The sequence below is a fragment of the Heterocephalus glaber genome, unplaced genomic scaffold, assembly GCF_053883595.1.
Source record: "Heterocephalus glaber isolate CG9 unplaced genomic scaffold, H.glaber_assembly_v1.0 deba00001481, whole genome shotgun sequence".
In the NCBI taxonomy this organism is placed as follows: domain Eukaryota; kingdom Metazoa; phylum Chordata; class Mammalia; order Rodentia; family Bathyergidae; genus Heterocephalus; species Heterocephalus glaber.
In genome coordinates this window covers 109,133-121,771 of record NW_028258317.1, presented here as the reverse complement: position 1 = coordinate 121,771, position 12,639 = coordinate 109,133, and the positions used below count along the sequence as shown (strand labels likewise).

Here is a 12,639-nt window from a genome sequence, read left to right as displayed (position 1 = left end):
CTTCCCTTTCAATTTCCTTGATGAGTTTAAAGAGTAATGGTGATAGTTCTTTAAATGTCTTGTAGAATTCAGCAGTGAAGCCATCAGGACCTGGGCTTTTCTTTGTTGATAAGTTTTTTATTACATTTTCAATTTCACTCCTTGTTATTTGGGGTGTTTAGAATTTCTATGTCTTCTTCATTTAATTTTGGCAATTCATATGTATCTAGGAATCTGTCCATTTCTTCTGTGTTTTCCATTTTATTAGAATACAGGTTCTCAAAGTAGGTATTGATGATTCTCTGGATTTCTGCTGGATTTGTTGTGGCTTCACCTTTTTCATTCTTAATTGCATGGATTTGAGCCTTTTCTTTCCTCTTTTTGATAATGTTGGCTAAAGGTTTATTGATTATTTTTATTCTTTCAAAAAACCCACTCTTTGATTCATTGATTTTTTGGTATTGTACTCTTAGTCTCCATTGCATTGATTTCTGCTCAAATCTTTATAATTTCCTTTCTTTTATGAGTTTTGGGTTTGTTATGCTCTTGTTTTTCTAGGAGCTTAAGGTTCTGCATTAGGTTATTTAACTGAGTTCTCTCTGTTGTCCTAATATGGGCATTCACTGCTATGGATTTCCCACGTAGAACTGCTTTCATTGTGTCACACAGATTCCTGTATGTTGTACTGGCATTATCATTTACTTGTAGAAACTGTCTAATTTCTTCTTGAATTTCCTCTGTGCCCGATTGGTTGTTCAGGAGGGTGTTGTTCAATTTCCATGTGTTTGTGGCAGTTTTGCTGTTTCTTATGTTATTCACCTCCAATTGTATTGCACTATGGTCTGATAATATACAGGGGATAACTTCGATTCTTTTACAGTTACTTAGATATGTCTTATGAGCTAGCATGTGATCTATTTTGGAGGGTGACCCATATGCAGCTGAAAAGAGTATGTATTCTGATTCTGTGGGGTGGAACACTCTGTAAACATCTATTAAGTCCATTTGTTCAATAGCTTGGTTCAGTTCTAGAATGTCATTGTTAATTTTTTTTCTAGTTGAGCTGTCTATTTGTGATAGAGGGGTGTTGAGGTCTGCCACTACAATTGTATTAGTCCTTATTTGATTTTTCATGTCCATTAATATTTGTTTTGTATAGTTAGTTGGGCACATTCATATTTGGTGCATATATATTTAGGATTGTCATCTCGTCCTCTTGGATTGTTCCTTTCACAAGGATGTAGTGACCATCTTTGTCTCTCTTAATTAGTTTTGGTTTGAAATCTACTTTTTCTGCAAATAAGATTGTTACGCGTTCCTTTTTCTGGGTTCCTGTCATGTGGAGAACTGTTTTCATCCTTTTACTTTCAGTGTATGGATTTCCTTTTGAGTTAGGTGTGTTTCTTGTATACAGCATATTGCTGGATTTTGCTTCTTAATCCTGTCAGTCTGTTTCTTTTGATTGGTGAATTGAGGCCATTAACATTGATAGTTATAATTGATAGATAATGACTCATCCTTGTCATGATGTTTTACTGTTATTGGCTCACTTATTTCTTGTTTTCCCCCTTTTCACTTTAGTGTCTTACCTTGTGTGGTGCCTTCTCTCTGCTGAGCCTCATGGAGTTGTGACCTTCATTGTCTTTTTCTAGGATATTGCTTAAAATTATTTGAAGTGCTGGTTTGGTGTTCATGAAATTTCTCAGGTGTTCTTTGTCATGAAAGTATCTAATTGACCCATCAATTTTGAAAGATAATTTTGCCAGATACAACAGTCTAGGTTGGAAGTTATTTTCTTTTAGGGCTTGAAATACTTCACTCCAGGCTCTCCTTGATTTGAGGGTTTGTGTTGAATAATCTGCCATGATTCTGATGGGCTTTTCTTTGTAGGTGATTTGTTTCTTTTCTCTAACTGCTTGTAGAATTTTGTTCTTCTGTTGGGTTTCTGGGATCCTATTATATGTCTAGGTGTAGATTTTTTTTGGTCATAGCTGGTTGGAGTTATATATCCCTCACTTATCTGTACATCCAATTCTCGACCTCTGTATGGGAAGTTTTCTACTATTACTTCTGTGAACAGTTTTTTTTTATGTCAATTGTACTTTCTCCTGTTTTTTCGTGGACTCGTATGAGTCTTATGTTATTCTTCTTTTTGTCATCTAGCAGCTGTTGGTTTGATTTCTCATGGCCCCTTTCTATCTTTAGGAAATCTCTGTTTTCATGGTCCATAAGCACAATCCTGTCTTCTATATCTGATATTCTGTCTTCAGATTCTCTTAGTCTGCTCTGCATGCTTTCATTGGAGTTTTTAATCTCCTGAACAACTGTTTGACTCTGTTTCATGTTTTCCATTTCTTTCTTATGCTGGGCATTCATGGCTTCCAGCATTTTTTTGATCTCATCTATTTTCTTATCTGTTTCTGCTCTAGAGCGTCTAATCATGTCTTTCACTCCGCTCACCATGTCTGTATTTATCTGGGAGATTATTTCTGTTTTGAATTTTTCTCAGCCTCATGCATCTGCTTTGTTACTTCCTGTGCTCTCAGTTCAGGGTGTCCATATGGTTGCTTATCAGACTTTTCCACCTCATTTCCCCCAGAATTTCCTTTTTGTGGCATGGAAGCCTGTGTTTGTGCCTTGCTTAAGTGTCTTCTCATTTTTGTTTTTGGTACTGTCCTTGGTTTAATTCCTGGGTTGATATTTCAAAATTGCTTAATGTAGGTATCTTTGTTGCTTGTGTTTAAATCCCTTGTGGAATGACTGCTTTCCAGATGTAGCTTGAGTTTGGGTTTTGAGACTCTAATGACTCTGAGGCTATTTTATTTTCCTTATATCAGGAAGGAAAACTAAGTAGATCAATCACAACATGTTAGCCCAAATGATATAGTCAGCAATACCGTAGCATCAAGCACAGCTTACAAAATGACAATTTGTGGTAGTTATTAATCTACCACTTTTAACTCTGTGAGTTAAATTAAAACTGAGCACCAACCCATCATAAGTTTATAATGAATAAACTCTTCAATATAGCATCTTTCCCCTTTGGGATGGGGAGTTAAAAGTAGTTGGGGAGGGAGGAACAGGTAGAAAGTACAGGTAAGATTAGTGGTGAGGACAGAAGGCAGAGAAAGATCACACAAACTCTAAGAAGTTGTTAAAGGCAAGAGAAAAAGGCAGAATGAAAGAGCAGTGATGTGAATAGAATCACCTAACAGCAACAGGGAGGCTAGATACTGAACTTACTTTCCTTTAAACCTAATGATAATCAAGAGAAGGAAAGAGAAAAGAAAAAAAATAAGGGAGAAATCTGAATTCAGTGCAGAAAGGGACAAATGGGGAGATGAGGAGCAATGTGGGACAGCAAGAGAATGAGTGAGAGAGAGAGAAAGAAAAGATAAAAGAGAAAAGTAAAACTGAAGAGTAGAAAAAAGTAAAAGTTAAGAATTAGAAATAAGAGAAAGAAATTTTTTTTTCTTTTTTGTAAATAGCAATAGAAATTAAGGGCCTCCTTCAGGCTATGTCTCTGCTGTCACAGTAGGCAACGTAAGAATCTGTGTGCATATACAACTGAATGAGTCTCAGCAAGTCATCAGCAGACCAAGTACAGTGGTCTGATGTGTCTTTTTTGTAGAGATTCTCTTTACTTTTCCGCTGAGCTTCAGTTTTCATCGAGGAGCCTGAGAAACCCTCTTTCTGTTACTAACTTCTACTCTATCTTGTGGCACTCAGGATAAGGGTCTTTATAATCTCCTGTGCAGAAAAGCCAGAAGGCCAGAGCCACAAGGGGGAGGGGGCAGGGAGGAGGAAAGGACTGGGCCTTGGAGGCACCTCCTCAGCTAAGCAGACCTCACAGTGGAGTGGGCGTGGCCTGGGACGGCCACGGAGCTTCAAGCTGCTTGTCTCACTTGGCCAGTTGTAGCTTAGAAAGCCCCTTATTTTATTTTAAAAATTTAATATAATTCAATTTTGAGAGCTTCTACTAAATTATCTGGGCCAGCCTCAGACTTGTGATCCTCCTGCTTCAGCCTCGGGAGTAGCTAGGATTACAGATGTGCCTGCAATGCGCCAACTGGATTTTTTTTTTAAACAGGGTCTTGTTATGTAGTTGAAGTTGGCTTTGAACTCAATATGTAACCATGGCTCGCCTCAAACCAATGGCAGTCCTGGTGCCTCAGCCTCCCAGGTTCTGAGATTACAGGCATGTGCTACCCCGGCCAACTCTTGAAATGTTTTTTTAATGGGAGAGACTTGGTTTTGGGTCCTTTGAGAAGTAGATTCCAGGACATGATTAACTGTGCAGGAGATGGGGCAAATTTCAGTGAGGACAAATGGGGAGAGAGTTGGGAGAAGCTGGAAGAGCTATAAGAACATGATGCAGGTCTGATGCTTGTGAATCAGAAAGAGAAGGAAGAAAGGTTGGTGAGGAAGAGTCGTTTTTTGGTTTTTTGACACAGGGTCCCACTGTACAGTCTGGGCTGGCCCTGAATTTGCTACATAGTCCAAGCTGGCCTCCTGCTCTTAGCAATCCTCCTGCCTCGGCCTCCTGAAATTGCAATTACAAGCATATGTAACTACACCTGTTTTGAGGAAGATGTTTTTCGTTTTTCTTTTGGTTTGGTTGGTTAACTGGGGTTTTGTTTTGTTTTGTTTTGTTTTTGAGACAGGGTCTTTCTAGGTAGGTCAAGCTGGCCTTGAATTCACAGTGTAGTGCAGTTTCCTCAAACTTATAGGTTGGCCTCTCGCCTTGGCCTCCTGAGTTCTAGGATTACAGTTGTGTACCACCATGTCCAGCTACTAAAACAATAGAGTTCTTAAGCCAGAGTCAGCTGTCAGAGTAGCCTGCTATTCACTGAAAGGAGTCTAAGTATCCCTGTGACTCCTAACAGGAAGCAGCCCATAGAAAAGTAGTCTTGGTGTGAATGCAGAAGTAGGTTCACAGTAGCAGCAAGGACTGTTGAGTAATAGCCCCACAGGAGAGGTACATTTTTTCATGGACACCAAAGAGACAGATATGAAAACAAAATTCTTGAGTAATGTGACCCATGCTATAGTAATGGCACCTGTAAGAAGCTATGAGAGTAGAGATGGTCCCAAATCTACAATGGTTTGTCTCAAGACTTTTCAACTTTAGGATGATATGAAAATGATACACATTCAGTAGAAACTTTGCCTAGAATGTTGAATTTCTGATCTTTTCCTTGACTAGCAATAGGTGATCTGATGCTCTCCAAATCCTGAGAATGGTAGCAAGCCAGAACTCCCAGTCAGCCACACAATTGTGGGGGGAATCCTGTGCTGTGTTGAAAGATAAGTATGTGTAGTTCATCAAGCATGTGTAGTAAATTCACTTTTGTTAAAAGGAAAAAATGCAAATATGCACATATATCTAAATATATGGATTTTAATATCTGGGAAAATTCATGTTAACACTGGTGTTACTTTTTTTTTTTTGAGACAGAGTCTGAGTCTGTGGTTCAGGCTATCCTTGAGCTCACTATGTAGCCCAGGCTGGCCTCAAATTCAGTGCAATCCTCCTGACTCAACCTCCAAAGTGCTGGAATTACATGCATGTGCACCACACGGCCAACATTGATATTACTTTTGAAGTATTAGCTTGTCCTGCCTTTACCTTTTTAAATATGTAAATTTAATATATTACTGAACAATACATTAAATTTGTTTTTAAAAATAAATCATTAATTATATCAATATCTTTGTTTATTTTAAGGAATAAAACCAGTAATCCATCTTGTTCTATTCCATCTCCTAAACCATTCATTTTAGTCAATTTCTTGACTATGTGCAATATAATTACATAACTAAAAGAACAATTGTGTTATATCTCAATAGCATTTTGGAGAGTAATTCTAAAAATAAATACCTAAATTGTTTTAGAGAGCTATAGAATCATTGGTGTACAATATATCCCTTGCCCAAGATGCTTATGTTGAGGAAGCAGCTTGTAGATATACAAGTTCTTTAAAAAGTCATTTACAAGATTGCAGAAAAACTTTTTGAAAAGCTGAGTCAGTAGCTGTAAATTTACAAAGTTAATGCAATCAGCCGGGAGTAATGGTGCACGCATGTAATCCCAGAACTGGACAATCACCATAAGTTCATGGTCAGCCTGAATGACATAGAGAGACCTTGTCACCAAACAAAAAGGCTAATGCAAATTAATGAACAGTAAGTAGGTTAAAAGGTTGGTTAAGGGTATAATCAAAGTATATCTAGTGATTGATTAAATAATTTTTATGTTGAATTACTGATAAGAGAGGAAATAGTTAAGAAAAACTAAATACACGTAGAGTTTTCTATTTGAAAGTATACTGAACATTTTCTAAAAGAGCATTCAGATGACTTCTGGGAAATAAGATTGTGAGTTTGTATTTTATAGTTATGCTTAAAATCATGTTCTGAAAATCATGCGACCTTGCGATGAAAAACCAGAATAAATGATATGCTTAGTAAATGAACTCAAACGTCTGAGAAGAACACAGAGTACAGTACTGGAGAAAGCTTCTTGGAGACCGTGGGACATGAAGCCTAGCACCTGTCAAATTTATATGTGATACTGAAGGTGCTGTGAAATTCAATACTAGGTAGTATGAAGTTTTAAGACTGAAAGAATAGGAGCAAGAGTACTGCGGTGTAGGTTGGACCAGAAATGTATGCCAGATTGGAGGATCCTTATAGTTGAATGGGCCAAGTTGTGATAACCTTTGAAAGTCTAGCATGCATGGACTTGCATAACTGTAATATGAGTAACATTTTGTATAAAATTAGTGCTTTGCTTTGAGAAGAGGACATATGGTATAGGGATCAAAAGCATGGGCTTTGGTGCTAGACCAGGTTAAAAATCAAGCTTACTTGTAATTCATATGACCATAGACAAGCTGCTTACACTCAGGTGTCCAGGTGTCACATCCATAAAACAGAGATAATAGGAAGACCTAGTACTTTGACTGTGGTAACGATGATGCAAAATAATGCAAAGCAAAGTGCTTGGCGTGGACCTGGCATTTGATGAGTATGCAGTAAATAGTAATAGTAGCATTGTTTGGGAAGAGAAAAATTTGGAAGAAGACTAGGTTTGAAATAGAAATCTGACATGAGGATCAAGAACTTGCATCTGTTAACTAAGAAGCATACACTTTCCATCTTCCTCAATATTTTTCCTAACCTTTGTGTTAACTTGCTTGCCTATATTGCTGTTCTTTTCCCTGTTCAATAGAGCACTAATTGAAAATTATCTGAGCCATATTCCTTATCATGACTTTCTGTGTTTCTGTTTCAGTCTCAATACATCAGTTTAGCAAACAGGAAATGTTCTGTCTGCTATTTCTTTCAGAGTGTGAGCCTAAAGGGGAGTTGGAGGTATCTGTTCAAAACTGCAATGTTTTTATGGAAGATTTAACTTTAGAGAAAATAGAAGAATGCGTCAAGGATGATGATTGTGGCCCGATAGCAGAATTCTGGAAATGTTATGGAAAGTCCAAGGAAGATCATAACAAACAGGGACATTCAACAGGATCAGTTATACAAAAGAAAACTCACAGGCGAGACAATAAGGGTGAAGTATGAGACCCAGAAAAGAGCCCCAATGGACAGAAACTCAAATGGACTTCTGACAAAGCTGAACATCTGAAAGCCTACTTGAAGAAGTGTAGAAAGTTTAATGAATGCAAGAAACCCTTCAGTTTACATTCAGATCTTGTTCAGAACCATAGAGAGAATAGTGCTGAAAAGCCAGAGAAAAACAGTGAAGCTGGAAAGGACCTAAATTCGTCTTCATCTCTTTCTGAACATCAGAAATATGAGAAAATTCATCTGGGGGCTAAATTCCAGAGTGCAGTAAGTGTGGGGTAGCATTTACACAAAGCTCATCCCATTCTAAGACAAAAAACTCTACCTGTGAAAAATGTCAAGAAATTACAAGATGCAACTTCACATAAAACTGGAGAAACTACTTATAAATGTAGTAATGTGGAAAAGCCTTTTGCTTTAGGGCCCCCCCCCCACAGCAACTATCATAGAATTCACACTGTAGAGAAAAACTCTACGTGTCTTGAATATAGAAAAACTCATAGTGGTAGTTCATTGCTCAAGGCACATTACAAAAATCAAAATGTAGAAAAGCCCCACAAATGTGATGATTGTGCAAAAGGTATCACCCTAGCTAATGTCTCTAAACATCAAAGAATTCATAGTGGGGCAAAAACACTGTGTCCTGGTGCTCTCTGCCACTGGAAGGGCAGAGTAGCCTGGGTTTGGCCCTGCCCACCCTCCCAATAAGGCCACGCCCAGGCGGTCCACGCTTTGTCACTGCCTGCAGAGATCTGTGAAGAGGCCTTATCATTCATTCTTAGCTCTTAATTCTTTCTGAGCTGAAATGCTGCGTTTCATTTTTTAATCAAATCATGTCTCCTGGCTTTTGTAGTCTTCTCCTATACCGTTCCTAAACAAGATTTTAAAGATACGTAGGTGTGTGTTTGTCTGTAATTTTCTGTTTTGAGATGGGGTCTCTTCTGTTGCCCAAACTGGTCTTGAGCTCCTAGCTCGAGGGATCATCATAGTTCAGCTTCCCAAGGAACTGGGAGTATGGGTGTGCACCACTGTGCCTGGCTTCATCGGTAATTGTGAAAGAGCCTTTTCATCTCATCTTTTTGAAATTGTGTCCTAAGAACTAGTGCTTTCCACCTAAGAGTATTTAATGGAAAGGTCATACTGTCTGAAGGATACTTTCTACCTAAGGGAGAGTGGTATTTGCAGACTAAATCTGGGTGCTGCTGGGGTTAAATGGATGGGAAGTACTTCTCCTCTGCAATTCCTACCTCCAGTCAACCAACTATAACCAGGTTCCTTGTCTCCTCTCCTAAATATAACTGATTAAGACAGTAATAAGTATAGTATTTAACTATTAATACAGAAAGTTTCCTACTAAGCAAAGTGAGAGAAGGGAACTTGTTCTATTTTGGCACTTATCACCACTGTGTAAGCATTCTCCAGTACATAAAACTATATCTCTTCACAAACACAGAACTACATGAGGAAAGGAGTAAGACCCCTTGTCTGAATGTCCATCCTTCTCACCCACAATGTATGTTAGATTCCAACATCAAATGTATAAAACCTGTCTTAAGTTGGTCCTGTTCACTCAGCCTTCCTGTACTTCTTTTAACTGATGAAAGATTATTTTCAAGGCCCTCCTTAGCATATTTGTATAGTTGCTTACCTGATATAAATGCAATATTAATGCCTTTAAAAGTACAAATCTATGTCAAAGATCAATTTTTGTTTTACTAAAGATTACTTAGAGGAAATAAGAAGAGTCATATTTACTTTCCAAGTTCTTCCAGTGTTTTGAGACACTGGTTTACACTTTATGTCAGATGTACTTTTCTGTAATATCAATGTTCAAGACACAGTGAAGCAAAAATTAAATAAAATAAAAATAAAGTAAAAATTTTCAAAAAATCCCTGAATGATTCAAGATTTTACCACTAAAACCAAAATTTATAAGCCAGGATTTATTATATGCAAATAGTTCCTGCCTCTTTTGTTCTCTTTAAAACAATGAAATGCATTTGTATAAAAGAAAAAACGAATTCATAGTGGGGAAAAACCCTTTCAGTGTAAAGACTGTGGGAGAAACTTCAGTGACAGTTCATCTCTTTATCAACGTCAGCAAATTCATACTGGAGAAAAACCTTATAAAAGTAAGTATTGTGGAAAATCCTTCAGTCATAGATCTTCCCTGTCCAAACATCAGAGAATTCATACTGGGGAGAAACCATATACATGTGATGAATGTGGAAAAGACTTTAGACAAGCTTCTTGCCTTAAAGGACGTGAGAGAATTCACACTGGAGAAAGGCCATATTTGTGTAATGACTGTGGTGCGACTTTTAGCCATTTTTCAACTCTCCATTATCATCAAAGACTTCATAGAGGAGAAAAACCCTACAAATGTGACCAATGTGAGAAAGCTTTCTCTGCCCATTCCCTTCTTAGTCGTCATATGAGAAGCCATACTGGTGTGAAACCTTACAAATGTAAAGACTGTGGGAGTTCATCTCTTAATGAACATTACAGAACTCATACTGGAGAGAAACTCGATGAATGTGACTTTTGTGGAGCAAGCTTTACTTGAAGCACAATCCTTGTAGAACATGCAAAAATTCATACCAGAACAAGTGACCATGAATGCAATACATGTGACAAAATATTTAAAAGTATTTCAAGCCTTATCAGACATCGGGCATCACACACCAAAATGTAGTTCTGCAAATAAAGTAAGATGGGCCAGGGGGTTGGAAATTTAGCTCAAATTACTGGAAAACCTGGGATATGAACTACCACAACATTGATTAATAGCTGCAACTTCAGTGGGTTAGCAGCTAGAGAAATTCTTCTCCATTCATCCCTCTTCATTTCAAGGATGTCATCTGCTTTTTAATGGCAATAGAGTTGATAAAGCCATGTGGTAAGTGCAGAAAGTATGAGATGTGAAATGGTTCTAAAAGGCCAGTCTTAAATTTGAAAAGTGTTTTTCTTCAGAGGATTTCTCTCTCCTGCTATTCTCCCACTCTAGTGTATCAAGATGGAAAGAATTTGACTGGACTCACATTACTATCTCAGCTTGCCAGCTTTATACTATATAACCTTGTAGAAATCATTTGACCTTTCTGGATTGTAGGTCCTGTACCAGTAGAGTGAATGGATGGGACTAATGCTTTCTAAGGTGTTTTTTGTTTTGTTATTTTTATCTCTGATAATTGTGATGCTGTAGAAATATTAAACATTTCAGATTTTTTGGAATTTTCTTGTTTCTCTGATAGAAAACAGTTCTCTTGCAGGCTACCGGACTTCTAGTTTAGTGAGAATGTTGAATACTTTTTAAACACTTGGTGCAGGCATCCCTAGAATATGATAGGAACAAGCCAGAGAAGCTCAAACAAGTTTGTTTGCAGGGAAATTCTAATAAATAGAACACCCCGAATTTTAACTTTTGGTTACTGGCTAAAGGGATTAAGAATCCAAACAACTTGAAGTTGAGTTACCTCAGCCATGAGAATCACAGTCCCCCTCCAGAAATCTAATAGATTGGGTGTGGAGGAAAAAAACATGCCAAAAACACTTGCCCTGACTGGGTTTTCATTTGCAACATAGAATTATATATTTTACAATTTATGTCTGTACAGCTTCCTGCAATTGCAAGTGTAAGCATTCAGTATCATAGAGGTCATATCTCTTAGACCGAGTCATATTTTGGGTTGTCTTCATGGTGGGATGTTTATATGTAAATGTATGTATGTATGTATGTATGTATGTATGTATGTATGTTTAGTTGTCCGTATTTCAAATTAGGGAATTTCATGTTGAGGTTTCTCCTTAAAAACCAAATTTCGGGATGGGGATTTAGCTCAGTGGTGCTGGCACCTGTCTCCCAAGCTCAAGGTTCTGAATTCGATCCCCAGTACAAAAAAAAAAAAAAAAGAATGATTAAAACCAATATGTTAAGGGCTGCCCAAACTGGGCTCATGTATACATGGAGCACTCAGCTGGTTCTGAGTAGCAGCTGTCTCCTTTAAATGGGAAATCTACTTCATTACTTCTCAGCTTTTCTCCTGCGTATAACCCAACTTTCCCATTTTAGGAATTTGGTATTTTAATCCTCTACCATCTGGAGGATATACACGCTAAAATTAAGAGAGACCCCCATTTGATAGCTAGTCAAGTTCAAGGAATGAATGTAGAATTGATGAGGATGTTTTCAGTTTTACTTTTGTGTGTGTGTGTGTGGAATTAGTCCTACAAAGTACAGAATATACGGGTATTGATGAATATTCAAAATTACCTTGGTGAAGTCTGAATAATTTCTAACTGAAAAAGGAATGAAAGACCCTGCGTGAGATTTGGGTCTCAGGTCATGGAGCTCGACAGGAGCCCTTCTGACTCGAGTGTTCAGAAATAAGTTAATAAAGCTGAAATTTGAGGCAGCTCCTATAAAAACAGAACTAAACTATCGTATATTGGGCTTATGGCAGTGAAGAGATCTTAATGCTGATCGGAGACTCAGGAATATTTGCTGTAATTTAATGTGCTTAGGTCTGAAATGCTACCTCTGGATGTAAGGTTTTTGGTTTCTTCTTTGTGCGTCTCTCAACCCCAAATCCCTGCAGTTCAAATACTGTGTGACAGATTGATCTGTGTAGTTATTCCTGAATGGACCTACCAAATGCACTCTAGCCATGAAAGGGATATGGGATATAAGAATCATATGCTAGTATAAACTAGTGGGTTTTTTCTGAAAAGATACACTTTATAGAAAGAATTAAAGAAAACTCTTCAGAGGAGACTTGTTCCAGATTGTTTCCTGGGGTTAGATTTCCCAACTTTCATAAGTGGATGTTTTATCTCAATATCAGTTGGGGATCTGGAGTATAAATTTTTTTTCAATTTTATTGAGGTACAAATGATATAGGATAAAAATATTTCAGCTGTATAGATCAGTGAGTTTTAGTAAATTTACTGAGTTTGTACAGTCTTCACTACAATCCTTTTTCTTTCTTCCTGGTACCAGGGATCGAACTCAGGATATTATCCAAGTTATAGTATATCGTAATACTCTTATTGTTCAAATATTTTCAGCATGAC

At 37.6% G+C, this 12,639-nt stretch overlaps 2 pseudogenes; both read left to right on the top strand.

Moving 5' to 3' along the window:
- The window catches only part of LOC147825779 (zinc finger protein 483-like), a 34,580-nt pseudogene extending 24,993 nt beyond the window's left edge, over positions 1 to 9,587 (top strand).
- On the top strand, positions 9,056 to 10,261 carry LOC147825778 (uncharacterized; annotated as a pseudogene).
- The last annotated feature ends 2,378 nt before the right edge of the window (positions 10,262 to 12,639 follow it).